The sequence below is a fragment of the Pinus tabuliformis genome, chromosome X (genome assembly GCF_031772625.1).
Source record: "Pinus tabuliformis cultivar Carrire ecotype Pingquan chromosome X, CPIR1, whole genome shotgun sequence".
Classification (NCBI taxonomy): Eukaryota; Viridiplantae; Streptophyta; class Pinopsida; order Pinales; family Pinaceae; genus Pinus; species Pinus tabuliformis.
This window is the reverse complement of record NC_142308.1, coordinates 345,464,264-345,480,921: the sequence shown is the minus strand read 5'-3', so window position 1 is coordinate 345,480,921 and position 16,658 is coordinate 345,464,264. Positions and strand designations below refer to the sequence as shown.

The 16,658-nt window shown below is 39.6% G+C and overlaps 2 pseudogenes; both read left to right on the top strand.

Annotated features, from left to right (window-relative positions):
• Positions 1–2,321: 2,321 nt before the first annotated feature.
• On the top strand, positions 2,322–3,321 carry LOC149139882 (uncharacterized; annotated as a pseudogene).
• Positions 3,322–3,381: 60 nt separating this feature from the next.
• LOC149139881 (uncharacterized) overlaps positions 3,382–16,658 on the top strand; it is a 40,638-nt pseudogene continuing 27,361 nt past the window's right edge.

Below are 16,658 nucleotides of genomic sequence, written 5' to 3'. Positions count from 1 at the left end.
AATGTGGCAAAATCAACCTCCCTTCTCAAATTGGTCATAGCAACCATTTCCTTCATCATCACCATGGCCAAACCAAGCAAGTCAACCCAATTGGCCAAATTTTCCCTATACTCCACCATATTGGAAAAACAATGTATATCCAGCATAGTGGTCCCCTCCTACTTCACAAAGTCAAGCCTAGCAGACAAACTTGAGAAGACCAATGAATCAACCAGCATTACAGCAAAACCCCCAGTCTAACTTAAGACCACAACTCCTGACCCAGCCCAACCCTAATCCAAATAATAGACCGATCCAATCTATCGAAATAATTGAAACACCAGAACCAAAAACCAATCTAAAGGAGTGTAATGATCTTCAATTAAGATCTGGACGCATGATAGAAACAGAGGGAGATAAAATTACACAAGTTGAGAATCATTTATGTTCTCACTTAAGAAAAAATATTTTAAATTCTGAACATCAATTTTTTAAATTTGTCAAAGGGTTTGCGTCAGTTTTGGGTCTAGTCTTTTCATCTTATTTTAGAGTCTAAAGAGTTTGAATAGGAGTCTTGTTAAGAGTCTTGTTGGTATGTCAAAAGGGGTCAATTCTCTGCTTTAGTCTATCATTGGTCTCATATCTCACATGAATATCATATGTCGAAACTCATTTCAAAGTTCTTATGTGCAGAAACCCTGTCTAGGTGATTTCGTAGTGCAAAACCCAGATTTTGAACTGGTTGCGCCACGAAATCAGAGATTCGTTATGATCCATAGCAAATTTCACCCAGCTGTCATATTTATCAAAATACGTTGTGTTTACATCAACAGTTGTCAGCTCATACACTTCGTCTATCATATCCAACTCCTCATCCTCATCATTAGGTCGTTAGGTGTCTTAGTACTGGCACATGTTTGCAGTTATACTTTGCTCTGCGGTTTTGGTCATTCAACTAGGCTTTTCGAAATGGTATCACAACAATCGGAGAAATGTCCTTCTGGCTTTTGCATCTGTTCTTTGGATTTGGGGCAGTCTGAAACTATTCCTTGTAAACAGTCTTGAGTTCAGTTTTTAGGGATATTTTCATTATACTGGATATTCTATTTTCTGAGATTTTTCACCCAGCTAAAAGACACACTTGAGATCCGCGATTTTTATAAGAACGGACTCAAAATTATAGATTGGGAAATGCAAACTATCTCCTGGTCATCTGTGTTGTAAAAAACCGTTCAATTTCAAAGCATTCAGCGACTCTGTGTTGCCAAAGATCTTTCAGGTCATGATGTTGTAATGTGTATCATGCGCAAAGACAATTTCTTAATCGGGATGTTGAACAAGATTGTGCTTTCCATGCCTATTCCTCGGTAGGTTCCTGGTGCAGGCCCTGTGGTTCATAAAGCCAATGGCGCTGAGAATCGCCTGATGTTGACAAAGACTCTGGAATGGACCCTAAACTGGTGTATATTGAAAAACATGTTTGACAGGAATTTTTCTATTCGAATGGATTTCATATTATTTTTCCAGTGGTCTTGATCCAGTACATTTTCACGAGTATCCTGTATCGTGTTCCATTCTGCATACACATATTCTCAAGAGCGCTTGGTATGGGAATGCAAATTCTTGCCATCTTGGCAAAAAGTAGCAATAGTAAAGTGTCGTTTCTTCTTCTGTTAATTTTCGTTGGTCACACAGTTCAGATGCTTATTACTTTTGTTTAAGACAGAGAAGGTGGATATAGCTTCTTCAACTCACTATCCCAACTGCTATTCAATGATGTAACTCAAAGTGGTCCACGTGAGCAGTTATTGATGCTGCCTTTACTTTAAAAAGTTTCAAATCTCATAAACATCTTATCAGGTATCCTGAATTTGAAAGTCACTAAGAAAAAGGAACTTGATGAAACTATCTATCAGAAGGTTGTTCTAAATAAATCTCCCGACAGAGCTCTTGGTGGTTCCACTGGTGGATTTTGTGGTGTTTCTAGCTTGAAATCCAATCAACCTCCTGTTATAACGAACACCACCATATCTTCCAACATCTCGTCCAGCAAAATTGGATTCTCAGATACTTCATTTGCTGACTCTTGGCCATATAGCTTAGGTGTTTTCATATCCCCCAGTGCAGACAACAATGTGGATAATATACTAAGTACAAGCACTGGATCCTGTTCATGTGTGAATTATATTCGAATCTGCACAATCAAATCCACTCTAGGGCCATTTGAGCTTTCAGCGTTGTCTGTTACTGAGTAGATTATTTTCTATTTAGAGCTTCAACTGCAAGTGTTCTCTTGTGGGTTTCTCTTACCCTATGAAAAATATGTGGAGAGAGAGGGTCCTCTAATAGAGTATGAAAGGTAGATAGCAGGAGGAGAACTCATGGTAGGTGACACATGTCAGGAAGAGACCCTCAAAGCTTCCCAGATATTATATGATGAGCCGGTAGATGCAGTTGAATCTTGTGGATTGGAAAGATCTGCACCTTCTAATAGATCCAATAGTTGGTTCTCATTCATAAAGCCACAAGCTTCTTTGTTACCTGTTCGTGGTTTGTACATATATGGTGGGGCAGGCACAAGCAAAACAATGTTAATGGACATGTTCTATGAGCAACTGCATGAATCTTGGAGGAAGAAGAGAATTCACTTCCATGATTTTATTTTGGATGTACATAGCCTTCTTCAAAAGAAAAGAGGTCTAAGTGATCTATTGGATGTTGTTGCTAATGATATTTCAAGTGAAGAAATTCTGTTGTGCATTGATGAGTTCATGGTAACAGATGTGGTAGATGCATTGATCCTGAATCAGATGTTTAGATATTTATTTAACAAAGGAATTGTCTTGGTTTCCACTTCCAACAGGGCTCCTGATAATTTATATGAAGGTGGTCTTCAGAGGAATCTATTCTTGCCTTTCATCTCACTTTTGAAGGAGCGATGTGTTGTTCATGAGATTGGATCCTCCACTGACTATCAATAGCTCACTTCAGCTCAGAAAGGATTGTTTTTTTGTGGCAAAGATTCTTCTCGTTTGCTCAAAGAAAAATTTCAAGAATTGATAAGTGGATATATGGCCACTCCAACAGCTGTTGAAGTTGTCATGAGACAGACATTACAGATTCCTTTTGGAGCCAATGGTTGTGCTTATTTCCAGTTTGAAGACCTCTGTCAGAAAACTTTGGGTGCAGCAAATTATTTTGGGCTTTTCAAGCATTTTCCATACTCTTGCACTGGAAGGCATACCTACTTTTGGAGTACACAACAGGACATCAGCATATCGTTTTGTCATATTAGTTGATGTAATGTATGAGAACAAGGAAAAGCTACTTTGTGCAGCATAGGCATCACCAGTGACAATCTATTCAAGCAGCTTCGAAGAGGTTTTGTCTTCACACAGGTATATGGGAAAGGTCTACAGCACATGAGGAACGTGGCACTCCAATACATTTTTGTGATCAAAGAAGAACAACGTGGTGAATTGGTTTCGAATATCATTAAGGAAACCTAAAGCAGAAAAACAGGGGCAGCTTCCTACTTTTCAGGAGCAGTAAAGAGATGATACATTAAGGACCAGCAAGGAGTTTTAAAAACATCCACCAAAGCTAAACTGAAGGAGACCACTTGTCAGAGAACGAGATTTGATTGTAATCAATGCTATTACCAGCATGATGTAGAGTTAGACTCCTAATTGTCTTAGGTTTCTAAAACTTCTAGTTAGCAGTTTATTGCATTCAATAGTTAGTTAAAGTTTGAATAGGTGTTGTTGGGAAAAGTATCCAATACGGAATGACCCTATCCCACTCTAAGGGTGATAGTACCTCAGCAACAACTAAATTCAAAGCTATTCAAGATTACTTCTTTATGAGATGAGAGAGAGAAGAGAAGGATGATCTACTAACCGTTATCTTGCGCTAATAGTCGATCCAATCTTCACTCCTTGTTGCTTTCTCCTAGCTCCTTGCTCTTTCACCGGCCCAGCTACACAAAGATCCTGTAAAAGCACAAGAAAAGGAAACTACAAGAAGCATACATCCATAATCGATTTAGGGATTAGCATAAATCAAATATACAAGCATCAATTCACCATAGAGACACATGCATATAGAAGAACCTCAAATGCTTTATTAATAGAAGAAGTAAAGTTCTGAGAGAGTTACAACCATAATAGGCCCAATCCAGCAACACCTCCCAGCAGAAAGAAATCTCCTCTTCACCTCCTTCAAGCAAATCACCCAATAGCTCTATACTCAAACCAACAACACTTCCTTACTTGCACAAAATTCCAGCCTCCTTAGACCTCATGAGAGAGCTCTATATATAGGAGATTTGGAGAAAGGATGAGTCATCTTGAGACTGGCATGAAGCTGACTAGTGTCCTCTCCCACTTTAGTTATTCTTCAGTTCTTGAGTCCACTTGGAGATTCTTGCTTCCACTTGGAGATCAAGACCCTCTTACTCATCACAAGGCGAATTCCTTGACCCAAGTGTTAGTTTGGAAGCTTCCTGGGCAATTGACACCTTGCAGAATGATTGTGCCACTTGGCCAATCTCACCCAGCGCAGGTAGCCTTCATTGATTTTGACATTCAGCGCAGGTACAGAGTGGAGCAGTTGACATTCAGCGCAGATGCTCAGTGGAACAGCTGACATGATCCAGAAATAGCTTGTTTTTGAGTGTTTTCAGGTGGAGAACTGATTTTCAGTGTTGTGGTTTGCTGACCTTGTTCCTCTAGGGGTAGGAACAACATGTTTAGGGACTTTGGATCCCTCAGATTATTGACATTTCATGCTTCCTGCTATTAGGCACAAAAATGTCTATAACAGTTGCCCCCTAAAGTATGAGGTCGTTTATCGGGTGAAATGATTTATCAGGAGGATCCGAAGTTCATTCAATCACTGAGAGGTGCCCTGTAATAAAATACAATACAATACATTATTTTTCATTCTGCTTTCATGATCTAGCTTAGGCGGGCATTCCCATGCTCAGCTTTATAAATTCATTTTGGTACAGAGAACAGACGATCGTCTGATGGTAGACTGATAATTCTCTGCTAAAATTATCATCCTTTGAGTAGGATGATCATCTGCTGCAATGATGTACATATCAAATGCCTTTATATTTCCTGAATATATATCGCAGCCCGGATGGATGAAACTAGATCCGGGGTCTTCAAACTCGTTCGATCTTCACTCTAAGTACAAGTCGATCCATGTGAGAATTGCGCTGAAGTCGAACATGGAAAGACATCGCTTGATTACCGGTCAATAATGTGAACCGTTAACAAGCACGAGAGGAATCATCGATAATGATAATGACCCTCAAGGTACTACAGTACAATTCACGTGGTGTGAATATAGGACTTGGCGTCGAACACCACGCAAAATCTGCTGGTCGAAGGTCATTGATGTATACCTATCGCCGGAAGTGAGAAACTTGCCATTGAGGCATGCAAGCTTCAAAGTACTGGGGGGTTTGTTCCTAGATCAACTTCTTGGATAATGAGCTGAAGTCGACAAGAAGCGATCCGTCAAAGGAGGGCCTTAATGAATCCCACATCAATGACACGGAACAGAGCTAATGATTTCAGTGGAGATGAAAACGATCTGTGAAATATGATTCAGGGTGGCGATCATGGGTGGATGAAGGATAATGTATGGCAGTGGATGGGACCCGGTTGACTCTTTCTGAACACATCTCTTGAACATATAACGACACTGATGTGATGGATCGGTAGCATTACCCCAAATACGGATGGTTTGGCGAAGACCATGGTGATGAGACCGGTGAATGAAACAACCCAACCCGATGTGATACGGAGGACAAAGTGTCATGTTCAAGAGCGACTTGCTACCATTAAAGCTTTGAGGTTCTCCCAATTTTTCCCCAGTCATTTCTGACCAGTACCTCTTTATTTTTGTCAAGCTTGAGGAGGATAACATATGCTTGTTCTATAACCTGCCCTTCGGGCAAGCCCATTGCTATGTTTTAACGAGCCTAGCGATAGGGAAACTCGTTCTCATCTAAAGACAAGTTTGTCGCTATTTAATCATTTTAACGAGTCTAACGACAAGGAAAACTCGGTCCTTTTCATTTTTAGAGAGTCTGAAAAGGTATAGAAAGTTAACTCCAAAATTCCTTTTGCGTCATCTAATCCCTTAAGTCCGAAAAAGTATAAAACAATACAGAAGGGATGAGTTTTCGATAGTTTTAACGAGCCGAACAAAACAAGCGCTCGATCTTTTTGTGCAATAATCCCTCAGGTCCAAAAAGATTAAAATCTAGAGGAGGGATAGCTCTTCCGGTCATTTTTAACGAGCTGGAAGGCCAAAACTCGGAAAACTTTTCATATTTTACGAGTCAGAAGAAAAGAGCTCAAAGAAGACTCGTCTTTTGAGGAACGAGTGATAAACAGGGATAGCAGCAGATTCTAGGTACAGGTTGCAATTTTCCAATCACGGCAGTGTCACAAGGATGGCTAGGTGAAATCACTCTTCGCAGTTGTTCCTCAAAAAGGGTAAACAATCATATGGGGGTGAACGATCGGCCAAATGAAATGGAGGTGGCAAGTGCAAACATGACCAAGGCTTTTATGGCTAATAAATTTACGATCACAATGGTTATTTACCGGGATAGGTTCATTTTTTAATGAGCTTGAACTCTAGTGGAACCCTTGCTCACGCTTTTCTATTTTTTAACGAGCATAAATTCCGCGGTAAAACTGCTCGAACTTGCATTTATTTTTTAACGAGCATGAACTTCATGCTAAAACTGCTCGAACTGGCGTTTATTTTTTAATGAGCATGAACTTTATGCTAAAACTGCTCGATATACCAGTCATAAGATAAGAATGTCTCCTGAAAGATCCCATTTTTTATAGAGCTTGCGCCTTACCAAAGCTATGCTCCTTCTCATCCTTTCTTCATGCAAGTTCGGAAACGGCTAATCCCAAAAACAGATAAATAACCGCCCCTAGCTTGCACTCCAAAAGGTATGCATGCCCCCAGGTATAAAATACAATTTCAAGGCTGCCCCTACTTATCCGATAAAACATTTGTTTTAAAGGGTGAGGCTTGCCTCTTTCAGGTTATCCAAAAAATGGTTTTATTTGCTGCCGCAAATGAAACTCTTTCTTTGGCGATGTCTATCATTAGGTTACTCAAAGATGGTTACAATTTGTTGCAGCAAAGGAATCTCTTTCTTTGGAGGCTGCCCCTACTTATCCTTCAAAACATTAGTTTTAATGGGTGAGGCTTGCCTTTTTACCCAAAGATGGTTACAATTTGCTGCCGCAAAGGAATCTCTTTCTTTGGTATTGCCTACCTATTTAGACAAAGGTGAATGACTAGAAATCATCAAACACATAACTTTAACAAAAGAATCCTATCCCAGAACAACCCCTCTTTCACATACGGACGGGGTACGGACTAGTCATATTCTTTCGCAGAAATTCTACCCTATACCCAAGGTTTCCTCTGCCCGAAGCAGACCAGGATGCATGCCCCCTGGGTTCCAGTCCCATCTTTCTGAATCACTCACATTCATCGGGAAGGAGGACTGGGGGTGGAGACATTTCTTGAGTGAATAGACCATTAAGGGTTGGTATTTGACTATTTGCGATGCGTGATCCCAGAAATGAAAGTTGGTCTACGAGCTTGACCACCCTTCCTTCATGTGGAAAACACATTACTCTAAAGAGTGAGGAGACTATAGCTCCCATGCAATATATATAGTCTCTTCCAAGGAGTAGATTATAATCCAAGGGTCCTTGAACGACCATCACGTTCATTTGAACGGTCTTCCCTTTCAATGTAACATGCACATTGGGGAGGATCCCTAACGGTCGACTGGTTCCTTTATCAAAGCCCGAGAGATTTTTTATCTCAGGAAAAAGCGTCGGGGAACCCAGTGCTTTCCAAGCAACAGAGGAAAGGATACTCACAGACGCCCCTTCATCAATGATAGTTCCAGCCATCACCATTCTATAAATTTGGACTATGATTCTGAATGGTATACTGGCTGGTAACCGGGGTCTGCCTAGTTGGTTCCAATCAAAGGACACAACCAGGTTGCTCGGTGGTGGGACCGAATACACGGCCGGATACGATCCTGACGATGTTCCTTCCTGCGATAAAGGAATGGGCGCATTGCCCTGATGCTCATCAGAATCTGTGTTGATGAAAAGAATCTGGATGGTGTCATCCTTATTATCTTCCGTGAGGGTGTCATTTGAAGATGAATCTTCAGTGACGGTGTCATTTGAGGATGAAACCTCTGAAGGAAGAACCGGGTCAACTGCCGTATCGACCTTTAGACTTTCGTCTGGTCTGGATTCAGTAGGTTCATTTTCAATGACTGATGCCTCAGCTGACCACTTGAGCGGGCCAACTGTGTTTTCAACTAACGAAGGACTTGGCACGAGTTTTTTGTATCCAGGAGGAAGTCTCAACGGTGAAACCGGACGATCTTCCAAAACTCTCTTCGCTTCATCTAAGAAGGGACAATGGTGGATGGCGTGATCACCTTCACATAGTCTACAAGGGGATTTCGCTCCCCCCTTTTGTCTTGATCCTTCACTTTCGCTGGTTGACGGTAAGCACTCAACCTGTCTATCAGAGGTTGAAGCTCCCGAATTGTGTAATCGAGGGGACCAGTCCCTTAGTATCCGGGGAATACAGGGACAATCTCTATGGAAATGGTCTCCTCTACATATGACACATGGCGATTTAGGCCCGGTCTGTGCTGTGTGTGGGTTTTTGTTAGATTTCTTTTGCTTGCCCCCAGTCGCCTTAGGCTCCTTCTTCTTCTTCTCTTTCTTCTTCTTTTCCTTCTTCTCCGTGGGAGCTTGGCTTTTGCCGGCTCTACTTTTTGAAGATGAAGGATTGGAGGAAGGGTTAGAGGAAGTAGAAGGCTGGTGGGAGGCTCTAGACTCATCTAACTGTTGACTCGACTGCTTAGGAACCATGGTGTTCTGAACTACACTAGTTGAGAATAGCCAAATAGGCAGGCCAATTGTCAGTCCTGGAAGCGACAATGTGGCCATGTGGGGTGCACCAACTTCTCCCCAAGAGGAGAAAGGACTAGGATTTCCATCATGTGGAGTTCCTTGGTTGGGGCGTTCCATGTTCTCAACTTAAAGATCAACGCGGGAATAGGAGGTGATTATGTTCCGTTTAAAATAAATTTTATAACGACGCTTAGACACAACTTGCTTTTTCACTTTTTAAGGGTCGAGAAAAAGCTAAAGATGACTCTAGTCTCCTTCGATGTTTTAACGAGCCCGAAGTGACAAATGCTCGGATGGACTTTTTCAGTTATAGAGTTTGAAAAAGGCCAAAAGAAACTGCTCTGGAGTTCTAGGCAGAGGGTGTGCCAAACCTTTCGCAAAACCACAGAATACGTTTTACGGTACGAGTGGTCGATCTTCGTGAATGTTGTGTTCACTTCATTGCGATCAGTAGGGTGGCCGACACGGTTTCCTATAGATAAAGGCTTTGATCCTATAGGGGTCTCCCAATATATACGCGACGGTACGTGGGAGCACAAGTCCGTATTGATACTTATCGCTTCACCGTGGAGGAATCACCCAACCACTCAACGCTAAGATATCACGTTTAACGACGCCGAAACACGTCTCTAGCTTAGACCTCTATGTGTTTGTGTTATGTTTCAATGCGTTGTTATGTAAATTCAATTTATTTTAAGGTTGATCTTGTTTAGCAGTTTGCCTTTATGGATCACCACGAGATGTATAGTAACACTCCTGAATGCAGTCTAAGATGATAAGCAAGCTTTTCAATCTTTCAACTTTGAAAACCTTAACTACTGAGGGAGAAGGAAGATAACACCTTTTCACACAGATCATAGAGCACAGACTAATGCATTTTCCTAAATCAACATGCAAACCGTCATAATGCACATGCACAATGCAAGTATTTCTTTTCTCTTTCTTAATGTTGATGAATTGCAAAAAGAAAGCTGTTGTATAACTTTGAATTCAATTTCAAGCGAAAGCAAACAAGTTTGTCCAAAATCGAAAGACACCTTAAGATTTACTTGTTTCGACACTAGAAATATATAAATTCAAACCATATGACGAAAGCGACAAGCTCAATCAGCTATGAACAGTAAACAAACTAACTCTTAAGATCAAAACGACACTTAATCACAGGTCTAGATCTAAGAGGCCACAGCAAGATTGGTTCACTTTCGTTATGGGAAACTGTAAATGACACAAGAAATACAAAAGAACAAACATAGTTTCTTTATACAACTGAGGTGGAATAGTGACAAAGGAAATTGGTTTAAGATAGGCACACTGACTGGCAACAAACAGCAAAAACAAGAGTGAAAACAAGGCAAGAAACAGCAGGAAACCCCAGCATCACAAGGCAAGACTGGTCTAGCGCAGGTGGAACACTGCCTGTTTGACCTTCAGCGCAGGTAGCCCCTTCGGGAACTGCGCTGAAATGCAGACAGCCTTTGTACAGCCTGCACTGAAGAATGAGACTTTCGTCTCTCTTGGTTTCCGGGTCACAGATTGCTCAAAAATTCACAGTTTTTGCTCAAATCAGAAGCTATCAGTCAAGGACACACTAAGGGATGAAAAGGAGGATGGAAAGCTATCACTAAGAGCTTATTAGAGTCCTTGTGGATCAGCTCTTCAAATCATAAACTTGCTCAGAAACTGAGCTAGAGTAGCTGCCCTCTACTTTGTATTTGATAGATCCAAATACAGTTCGATTCGGTACTCCCTTTGTTTATGAAATGAATAGCAAAAAACACAAACAACCAACAAGATACGATCCCCAGTGGAGTCGCCAATTTGTTGTTGGGAAAAGTATCCAATACAGAATGACCCTATCCCACTCTAAGGGTGATAGTACCTCAGCAACAACTGAATGCAAAGTTATTCAAGATTACTTCTTTATGAGATGAGAGAGAGAAGAGAAGGATGATCTACTAACTGTTATCTTGCGCTAATAGTCTATCCAATCTTCACTCCTTGCTGCTTGCTCCTAGCTCCTTGCTCTTTCACCGGCCCAGCTACACAAAGATCCTGTAAAAGCACAAGAAAAGGAAACTACAAGAAGCATACATCCATAATCGATTTAGGGATTAGCATAAATCAAATATACAAGCATCAATTCACCATAGAGACACATGCATATAGAAGAACCTCAAATGCTTTATTAATAGAAGAAGTAAAGTTCTGAGAGAGTTACAACCATAATAGGCCCAATCCAGCAACATCTCCCAGCAGAAAGAAATCTCCTCTTCACCTCCTTCAAGCAAATCACCCAATAGCTCTATACTCAAACCAATAGCACTTCCTTACTTGCACAAAATTCCAGCCTCCTTAGACCTCATGAGAGAGCTCTATATATAGGAGATTTGGAGAAAGGATGAGTCATCTTGAGACTGGCATGAAGCTGACTAGTGTCCTCTCCCACTTTAGTTATTCTTCAGTTCTTGAGTCCACTTGGAGATTCTTGCTTCCACTTGGAGATCAAGACCCTCTTACTCATCACAAGGCGAATTCCTTGACCCAAGTGTCAGTTTGGAAGCTTCCTGGGCAATTGACACCTTGCAGAATGACTGTGCCACTTGGCCAATCTCGCCCAGCGCAGGTAGCCTTCATTCATTTTGACATTCAGCGTAGGTACAGAGTGGAGCAGTTGACATTCAGCGCAGATGCTCAGTGGAGCAGCTGACATGATCCAGAAATAGCTTGTTTTTTAGTGTTTTCAGGTGGAGAACTGATTTTCAGTGCTGTGGTTTGCTGACCTTGTTCCTCTAGGGGTAGGAACAACATGTTTAGGGACTTTGGATCCCTCAGATTATTGACATTTCATGCTTCCTGCTGTTAGGCACAAAAATGTCTATAACAATAGGTGTCATAGCAAGTAGAATTCAAGTTCCCCTCATGCTGGAGGAGGAATCTCGGCTTTGTAAAGAATTCTATATATAGCATAAACAACAATGTACTCAGGGTTGGAAAATTTTAGAGAAATTGGAACTATTGTGCTATGTATATGACTTTGTTTTAGTAATACAAGACTGGGCTTTACTTCTCAGGAATCAGAAGGAGTTTACGGTTCAGAATGTTGTGTATTATCTTCTCTTCAATATTTGTAGTGGTATAGATGTTTGATTACTTAGAAATCATTTATTGTGCTCTAATTTCCTTCACATATTTATAAACTGTCTTTCCCTATATGTTTCTGGTGTGTTCTAAATGGTAGAAATCTAAATGCCCTGACTTCTATGTAAGGTTGATGTCATTGTTATACTGAAATGATTGTGACTCCATAAGCGCAATGGATACCTTCTAATTGTGTTTCAACCACTCTCACTTTTCTATCTTTGTTTCACAAGAGTTAGCCATCTTAATCATAATCAAAAACATTAATACTTTGAGAGAGCCCTCTCAGGTTGGGGAGGCTAAGTCTCAGCCTAAAGTAGGTTTGAAATAATTACTTAAGGTCTTCGTGGTCAGTAGCCTTCCAGGGTCTGATTTTGAGATAACATTTTGGTGCATCTGCCGGGAGTCTGAAGATTATTCATTCCCGAAATCAAGAGGCTAAACTTCTGAAGGTAGCAGGAGCTCAAAAATCTTTCGAGGTTGCAAAACTACCTTGGCGACTCCATTGTTGAAGAATGCGAAATTCATAGATTCATGGTGATTCCACTGGAGTTATGAAGAACACAGATGCTACCATTATTATTTCAAGGTATGCATGCATAAATTTTTCAGGAATTCATGGTTTCCCAAATCATTTTCCCAAGGATACATATTTTCTAAGGAATGGTCCAAAATTCAATGGAGAAGATTTGAGTTTAACTTTGAAGCATATATCAGATTTCAGTGATTTTACAAAGCTTCTTAGAGTCAAACATGAGGATGGTTGCATTATGTTGTTCTATGATTCATTTCAAGGGAAATGTAAACAGTGGATTGAAAGCTTTCCTGCCAAATCTATTAAGTCATTTGAATATTTTTGGTTTATGTTTTTGGAGGAATGGATAGATAGATCAGATTTGGTGGCAAACTCTCCTTCAATTCAAGGTTTCAAACAATGGAATAATGATCATATTAATGAAGAAATAGATGAAAATTTTTCTTTGTCCTTGTCTTCTTATCTAAAATCATTTGAGTGCAAGACAGAAGATAAGATGAAATTTTTGGATGAAATTGCTAAGGACATTCAGAAAGACATTGAATGTTTTGTTAGAGTCAGTCTGATCAACCCTCCGTCAGAGATCAAAACTCTTTGTGCATTTCAATTTTAGGTGTCCCGCTCCATTCACTCAACTACATTTCGCTAGGGGCATGCCATGATCTGATGGAGAAAGTCATGCTAATCATTTTCCCTCATGTCTGGCTCCTGCTGGCTCAGGTATTTTGTCAACAATCACCAAAGTCCATGGCAGTCAAGGTCTGGTCCTTTACAGGACAAAGTCATTTTCTATGTTTGGGTCTAGGAATTCATCAATTTGGTCTTTGAAACATGTCCAGAAAAGCCATGCATGCCAGAGGGAGGCCCTTACACAGCTATGGTTCAGATAGCTTCATCGTCATGTGGGTGTGGAGCGATAAAAAGGTGTCTTGTGAACTCCTAATTACCTCACATTAATTATCAACCCAAGGACGACTTTTTATTTCAAGAGTGTACTCTGTCTGAGGCGGCTATTTACTTAAGAGTAATGTTTTGCAATATAGTGCTTAAAACCCAAAAGTAAATGAAAGATGAATCAAAATCTAAAGCAAGAAACTGAAATGTTCTAAACTAAATCATTCATTCAAACAACCATCAATCGAGGATATGGTAGCAATGACTCAGTCCTCTAGAAATTGATGAAGGAAAAGGAATTAGAGTATGGATCATGGTTCTGGGAGCATAATAGCGTCTGCTGTGTCTCACGACAGCCTTGATCCTCCTCCCACACTAAAGCAATAAATGCAAGGAAAAGGAATGGCAAAAAGCAGCATGAAACGAAATGGAAAGCAGTAAATGAAACAGCAATTAAAAGAACTAAATCTCGCGAGTTAAAACTGAACTCTCATTCCGCAATCAAATAACAATCGGCAAAAGCAATTCCAATGAACTTTACTTTATGAGACGATATTTACAAATGAATTATGGAACAACAATAATCAAATGAAACAACAGCAATCAAATGGAACAGCAATCCTTAATGAATTACAAAATAACAACTATCACCCGTATGTACATGATTTACATTAATATAGCAATCTGAAAGTATTGAATGATATAACTATATTTCTGAACGAAGGAACATTGTCCTCAAGCCTCACAAATACTATTTCACATGGATCGGATAACAGTAACATTCATACCAACGTTCCACTACGGAAATAGCTGAGAAATGCAATTCGAATAGATCCACTTATACAATGCAGAGACATGAGAGAAAGAACTCCTTCAGATATCAATTATAATGAGGCATAGTATATCACATATAAAGAATGTATCAGATTACTTAATAACAGAAATGAACAAACCACACGCAATTTACCATATAATACAACAGCGGCAAGTGTCCGTTGGAGCCGGGCCCGTAGCTTCCAATGGCACCGCCGTAAATTATTTCAGATGCAGGGAGAAAGTAAATGCCAAGCCTTTTATATTAACGCATCAATGATAATACAGCAACACTAATTCCCAAAGAGATTCGATCGTCTGAGTTCTGAAACTTAGAATTACAAAAACAGTCCTCTTCCCCCGTCTCTGATCTTGGGTTTCATTTAAATAGAGAAATATCAGAGCATGGATAATTACAAAATGATTTGTTTTACAGAATTGGATGGATCCTAACCAATTGATCAACCAGATCAAGGCGAATTTTGGCTTTGCAGTTAAGATTTGGAGGGCGGCCGCAACAGCAAATCTCAGAAAATCGTGCTCAAAGAACCCTGCGTTTCTCCCTGTACAAGCCGAATTTGGGCAATCTGTTCACTTTGAAGATAATTGGGCCCGTTCTGGACAAAACCCATGTTCCAGATTTTCCAAATTCGTCTTCATTTTCTCAGAATCTTAACCGCAAAACTGTCACTCCTTAAACCAGCGAATTTCTGAGTTGGCTGATTTAAAAATCAAATCTTCAATCTGGAAGTTACTTTGGAGGCTAAAAATGGTAGATAAGGTTACAACCAACTTATTAGAACTATCATTGGTAAAATAATGCATAATAATCAATTTATTAAAAATAAAAGAGAATAAATAATATTCATCCATGAGAGCATAAATCATTTATAAAATGGATTTAAATGATAAATTATAATAAATGTCATGATGAAGAATGGTGGAAATGGGTGGAATAAACGTTCACAAGTGACAATAATCATGGCATATTAACGACCCCACACACCCCCACACTCAATATGTTGCATGTCCTCATGCAACGAAAACTAAATATATTGCATGTCTTCATGCAACCCAAAGACAAAAACCATGTGTTAACCAAGCAATAAAAATTTGAGAATAACTGAATGCTTCCTTAATTAATAAATATTCAATTTTAGCAATCTCGATGAAGGCATAACAATTTTTACATTGACATTCAACTATATGTATGAAGTTGCAGCAAAATATGTTATAGATAACAACAAACTTCATTAAGCATTTTCTCAAAACTACAAACCAGATTGTGTTGAAATGTTGCAAGTAAAGTTACAATACATGAATGTCTCTATGATCCAAAAATCAGATCGTTTTGATGCATGGATCATGAGATATAAAAATGGTTGTAGGTGAGAGTACATGATTTCCGAAATTGTATGAACCAATTTAACTTGAAATGATCTAGGTTTGTATATTTTAATAGTATGTCTGTGTTTCCTAGAGATCACAAGAATTGAGTTCATAATTTTAAAAATATTATGGAAATCAATTTCTACACTGAAATTGTATGACTGAAATTGCATGCCTTAAATGAGAAAGAAAATAGGAAACATCCATCATGCGTAGTGATTCCTCCCCCTCTCTGAAAAATTAGCATGCCCTCATGTGATGCTAGAAAACAAATAGAGGTGGTAGCTACCGACTGTTGAATTCTATGCTTGGTGTAAAACAATCATGGAATAAGGGAGGTGTTGAGAGTGAAAAGAATATGAATGACATGGGTATAAGAAAGAAATGAATGAAAGGAACACTCCCCCACAGTCAAAAATGACATGCTACTGAAAAAGGGGAAGTGGTAAAGATGTGGAATGAAGGATGACAAATAATGCTCAAAATGGATTTGCATTAGATTCTCCTAAATTTATAATAAATTAGAAAACTATGCAATTTTACCTCAAGTTTTACCTCCAAAAATGTGGAATGACATATAAATACTGGTAGTTGTTGAAGCTGATGTAGGCAGAGTTGGTGCTGAAAGCGATGCAAAAAGGTAGAATCCAGGGAAGCACATCATGTCTGAAGAATTGTTCACGTTCACGAGCCTCTACTGTGAAGTGCAATAGTGTGGTCATGCTACGAATAGAATTATGCCCATACTTGTTGTTCTCCTATAAACAAAGCACTATTTTGCATACAATGTTCTTGAATCCATAGTGTTAGCTTTGAATAGCAACAGAGAAAATGCATGCAAAATTGCAATTTAGAAAAACTTATGTATACATGCTATACTACTATGTTGTCAAATCAACAAGGTA